We start from the raw sequence: 5,971 nt of genomic DNA on the forward strand, positions 1-5,971 counted from the left end.
GCGTGTGCAGTGGGATTTGTAAATGTGTGAGAAGATTTGAGTGTCTGTACAACAATCTGCAAATGTGTAAAACTACTTGTGTGTAATCCGTTTTGCAAATGTGTAAAAAATCCACAAATCTGTATTCAGATCTGCAAATGTGCACAGAGATTTGCAAATGTGTAAAAAATCCACAAACCTGTATTCAGATCTGCAAATGTGTACAGAGATTTGCAAATGTGTAAAAAAATCCACAAATCTGTATTCAGATCTGCAAATGTGTACAGAGATTTGCAAATGTGTAAAAAATCCACAAATCTGTATTCAGATCTGCAAATGTGTACTGAGATTCGCAAATGTGTAGATCAATCTGTAAGCACACACAGAGACACTTGTGTCTGAAGTGTTTTTGCTTCAAGACCCAGAAATACAGACAAATCATACAGACAAAGCATGTGTTTAAACTGTACTTATTTTCCTTTTCTTTCCATAGGGCATTATGTTTTTTATATTCTTCAAAGTTGATTGTAAAATTGATAAATGCTTTGAGCGCAATAGTGCCCAGAATTCTAACAAAGACTTTTGTCTGTTGTATGTAAAAGGATTTTCTCATGTTAAATTTTGAGATCCATGTATTCATCTTTTTAATACTCATAGATTATGTTCTAGTTTGGTCATCTTCTGGAGGTAGAAAACTTCCTTTCAAAAGGATCTTTCAGAGCACTTGTTAAAGGTACTTTTAATGTATGTTCTTCTGTGAGTTGATGTAACATTGCAGTATAATGTTATGTTTCTAAGGAAAGAATGAGTTGGTTTGATCACAAACCATAACACTTCATTTTGTAATGGGTTTTTACCAAAGATTCATTAAAGGTTTTCATATATCATTCGACCATATCGTCATTGTCAAACAGTACATAACTTGGGTCTCAGTGTTCAGTAACAGAGAACTATAAGTCTTGCTGTTATAAATATAAAAAGTATGTCTTGAATATGAGGAGCAGTGGTGGGGTTTACAGAACATGTCATTTAAACATTTTGTGTCCTGCATGATAGATCACAAGGCAAATGTGAAGTTAGATTTCTTGTTATTGTCCTAATATATGTAGCAGCATATATTTACTGTCAAACACAACAAGAATCACAGAAAATATAAAACCTAGCAGCAAAATTCAAAAAGTATGTACGTCATGATGAAACCTTTAAGTACATGGGAATCGAAGAAAACAGAGGTCTGTTTTTTTTCCCCTCCATCTGTATTTCTTTGACTGCCTGTCCTTTATGGGTTGTGGGGTCTGCAGCTGCCTATTTCTGACTGTGTGGGAAAGTGACAGGTTCATTCTGAACAGGCTCACAAGGTCATTTGCTCCACAAACTCTTTTTTTTACAAGAAAATATCACACGTGTCACAGGTTTGTGCGTATATTAGCTCTTAAAAATAAGCATAACTCAATTGTTTCATCATGTGTGGACGGTGCATGAAGAAAGTTCTCTGTCATCAGAAGGTATGATCCTTCGAACTGTCTCATCACGTGTGAACGGTCCTCTGAAGACGTTGGACTGTGCAAGTTCCCGCCGCTTGCTCAGAAACCTGTATGAGATTGTCTTGTTCACCAAAAAGCCGTGGAAGGGTATACATCATGTAGGACCGGCAACTTGGAGCAATAGTATCTCTAATCTTACGAATTATGTTCCATAAGTGAACCACTTTAAGAGTTCTTCCTGAAAGACAAGAAAATAAACAAGTTCTTAAAGTACATACTCCATATTTAAAAGCATATATCATATAGTATTTATCTTTTACATTCAAACACACCTCAGTGATATTTAAACAGGTGAGTAGAATTGGCTGCTTATCCAAGAAGTCACCAGTAAAGTAATCTGTATTCTTCAGTTTTTGAAAAAGGTTCATCCAGTACTGGCTGTTGATGTGCTGGCTGTGGGTGCTGGATCCCACAATGAAGTAGTTTTCAGGATAGCTGTCATCAAGACGCAAAAATCTTTGAATGTCTTTCATTGTACCATTCTCTGTCTCCATGTCGATATGAATTCTGGCTGTGGTACCCCCTCTTTTCTCAACCTCTGAAACAAAATATCCAGTAGTAACTTTTGGACAGCACCATCCATGTATTCAGCTTTAGAGATGCCAACCTGTAAACACAGCAGAGATTTTGTTATCGTTCTTTCAAGTTTTTTATTTTAAACAAAAGGTAAAAATAACAATTAATTTACTCTTTCTAAAAATTGAGCACGTTAGTTCTGCTAAATGTGAGAAGCTAAATATTCCAAATTCAAAGTTTTCAAGTATTTAAATTTTGTGTCAGATCAAATGCACAGGCATTCTAAGATGCAAAAGAGAACATTCATGCTTTTCTGGCTGTATTTTTAATGTAGCTATCTTAATCCTGGTCCTCCTTAATGTTTTTGTTTATGGGAATTTTAAAAAGTACTTTTACAGAATTCCCATCAGAAGGAGAATAGCTACTGTTTAAAATTGTGATTAAAGGTTAGACTGGATCAATGTTTAATTGCTCAAACCTAGACTGCAATGCAACAATGTTGTTGATTAAGATCTGTTTTCTTTTCTGAGTATCTGAACTGTTTAAAAGCAGTAGAGCTTTCTGAGCTATCTAAAATTTTAGCTTCATCTAAACCTTCTACCTGTATGTTAGACCCAATCCCAACCAAGTTGTTTAAGGAGGTATTCCCTCTGATCAGTGGTCCTATTTTAGACATGATTAATCTATCCTTGGTAAATGGATATGTACCACAGGCTTTTAAAGTAGCTGTTATTAAACCTTTACTTAAGAAACCATCTCTTGATCAAGATGAGTTAGTAAATTACAGACCTATATCTAATCTTCTTTTCTTATCTAAAATTCTTGAGAAAGTAGTTGCTAATCAACTATGTGAACATTTACAAAGTAATGACCTACTTGAGGAGTTTCAGTCAGGCTTCAGAGCTCATCATAGCACTGAAACAGCTCTGGTGAAGGTCACCAATGATATTCTCATGGCCTCAGATAATGGACTTGTGTCTATACTTGTCCTGTTAGATCTCAGTGCTGCATTTGATACAGTTGATCACAATATTCTCCTACAAAGACTTGAGCATACTGTAGGGATTAAGGGAAAAGCATTAGGCTGGTTTAAATCTTATCTGTCAGACAGATTCCAGTTTGTTCATGTTAATAATAAATCTTCCTCAAACTCTAGGGTCACTTGTGGAGTACCACAGGGTTCAGTCCTTGGACCAATTCTATTTACTATATATATGCTTCCGATTGGCAGAATTATCAGACAGCATGGGATTAATTTCCACTGTTATGCTGATGACACTCAGCTATATTTATCCATAAATCCTGATGAATCCAATCAGTTACTTCGACTGCAGTCATGTCTTGATGACATCAAAAGCTGGATGACTTTAAATTTCCTGCATTTAAATTCTGACAAGACAGAAGTTGTAATCTTTGGGCCAGAGTCTTCAAAAAATAAAGTTCTTAATCAATCCCTTAATCTGGATGGCATTAACTTGGCCTCTGGTAATAAAGTTAAAAATCTTGGTGTTGTTTTCGACCAAGACATGTCATTTAAATCCCATATTAAACAGGTTTCCAGAGTTTCCTTTTTTCACCTCCGGAATATCGCCAAAATTAGAAACATTCTGTCCAGGAGTGATGCTGAAAAACTAGTCCATGCATTTGTTACTTCAAGGCTGGACTATTGTAATTCTTTACTATCAGGAAGTCCACAAAATGCAGTTCGAAGTCTTCAGCTGATTCAAAATGCTGCGGCAAGAGTTCTGATGAAAATCAACAAGAGGGATCATATTTCTCCTGTTTTAGCTTCCCTTCATTGGCTTCCTGTTAAATCAAGAATAGAATTTAAAATTCTCCTTCTAACGTATAAAGCCCTTAATAATCAAGCTCCATCATATATCAGAGCTCTGATTACCCCGTATGTTCCTAACAGAGCACTTCGCTCTCAGACTGCAGGTCTGCTGGTGGTTCCTAGAGTCTCTAAAAGTAGAATGGGAGGCAGATCCTTTAGCTATCAGGCTCCTCTCCTGTGGAACCAACTCCCAGTTTTGGTCCGTGAGTCAGACACCCTATCTATTTTTAAGACTAATGTTAAAACTTTCCTTTTTGACAAAGCTTATAGTTAGAGTGGCTCATACCCTGAGCTATCTCTATAGTTGTGCTGTGATAGGCCTAGGCTGCTGGAGGACATCAGGGTCTTATTTTCTCACTCTACTGATTTCTACTGTTCTTCAGTCTACTGTTCTCCAGTTTTGCATTGTATTACATTGAAATGACTGTCGTAATTTCAGCTTTTAACTTTTGCTCTCTCTCTTTTTCTTCATAGTAGGTACACCTGGTCTGGCGTTCTGTTAACTGTGACATCATCCAGAGAAGACGGCTCACCCGCTACTTCCATCTAATGTAGAACAGATTACTAGATCAATGTGTGCTTCTGTGCTTTTTTGTTTCTCTTGTTGTGTCTCTGTTCTGTCTTCTGTAACCCCCAGTCGGTCGAGGCAGATGACCGTTCATACTGAGCCCGGTTCTGCCGGAGGTTTTTCCTTCCCGTTAATGGGTGGTTTTTCTTCCCACTGTCGCTTCATGCTTGCTCAGTATGAGGGATTGCAGCAAAGCCATGGACAATGCAGACGACTCTCCCTGTAGCTCTACGCTTCCCCAGGAGTGAATGCTGCTTGTCGTGACTTTGATGCAATCAACTGGTTTCCTTATATAGGACATTTTTGACCAATCTGTATAATCTGACCAAATCTGTATAATATGATTGAACTTGACTTTGTAAAGTGCCTTGAGATGACATGTTTCATGATTTGGCGCTATATAAATAAAATTGAATTGAATTGAAAAGTAAGTTTAAAAAGACATCAGAAAAAACAAATGCAACAACTAATAAACTGAGAACAGTTGTGCCTTCCTGCCAGGTGCTTTTATTGATAAATTCTGATATTAACTTTTGAATTTGCAGCAATAATAATCGATTATCAGTTTTTGCTTTTCTCCTTATTAAAGCATAAAGCAGTAGTTGACTGGGTTTATTAATGGATCTGATATAAATAGCTGTCCTTTACTGGCTTGTGAATAGTCACATTAGAAAGCTCTGTATTCATCACTTTGTTTTGACACAATAAAATATGGATAAATGTAGCTTTATCTAGCCTCACTTTTATTGTGTAGAATACACATACTTTTAATTAGCCTTACGAGTGTCGAATTTAAATTTATTTTAATTACATTTAATTCAAATACATAAAGGCATAGGTACTTTTGCAGTCACAGGCCCTGTTTAGAGTACTTAAACGGTGTAATTCCCATGACGCACCACTAGTAGCGCTGTGATTTTTCAAGCTCCGGGTCAAATTGCCCAGAAGAAGAAAACAGCGGCTGGCGGAGGACTGTTTCGGCTGCAAACTGTTGTAAATAAACCCACAGCTATAGCTAAAAGCCCCCCCTAAGCAACAGTTAAACCTTGTAGTGTGTAAATGGAGAGTACAAAGGCAACGCAAACCTGTTTTCACCGTGTAAACAGAGCCAGAGACTGTACTACAGGGCTGCAACTTGTGTTTCCATAGCATAGTTGTTAAATATAAATAACTGCCGAATTGATAAAATTTCAAGTAGAGGACTTGCTGTATATGCACGACTTACCTTGTCACTCCTCAGTGCAGAAATACATTCCTCCGACAAATGACGACTTTTTAAAAAGAAATAAAAGGCGCCCCTCCGTCTCTCCTCTTCTCCATGACACTCAAATATCCCGCGAGCTGATGCCGGGGTATGTTGCGTTGTTATGATGAGACAATTATCTGGTTTTAGCAAGATAAGTCTCTCATTAAAACAAGAAACCTTTGCCGTTAAAGGGAGAAAGTTATATAGTTGTAACAAGTTGCCTTATCAGCCGTCTGGAAGCAAAACGCTTTGGTAAAATCCTAGAAAGTCACGTGACCTACCAC

The 5,971-nt window shown here is 37.2% G+C and overlaps 1 long non-coding RNA gene across 1 annotated transcript; it reads right to left on the reverse strand.

Annotated features, from left to right (window-relative positions):
* Positions 1 to 1,169: 1,169 nt before the first annotated feature.
* On the reverse strand, positions 1,170 to 5,704 carry LOC118556887. Its single transcript, XR_004927451.1, has 3 exons — positions 5,667 to 5,704; positions 1,796 to 2,130; positions 1,170 to 1,701 (listed from the first exon to the last, which is right to left on the reverse strand). It is a non-coding gene; the product is annotated as an uncharacterized LOC118556887 (long non-coding RNA).
* Between the last annotated feature and the right edge of the window lie 267 nt (positions 5,705 to 5,971).

This window comes from Fundulus heteroclitus, chromosome 21, assembly GCF_011125445.2.
Source record: "Fundulus heteroclitus isolate FHET01 chromosome 21, MU-UCD_Fhet_4.1, whole genome shotgun sequence".
NCBI lineage: Eukaryota > Metazoa > Chordata > Actinopteri > Cyprinodontiformes > Fundulidae > Fundulus > Fundulus heteroclitus.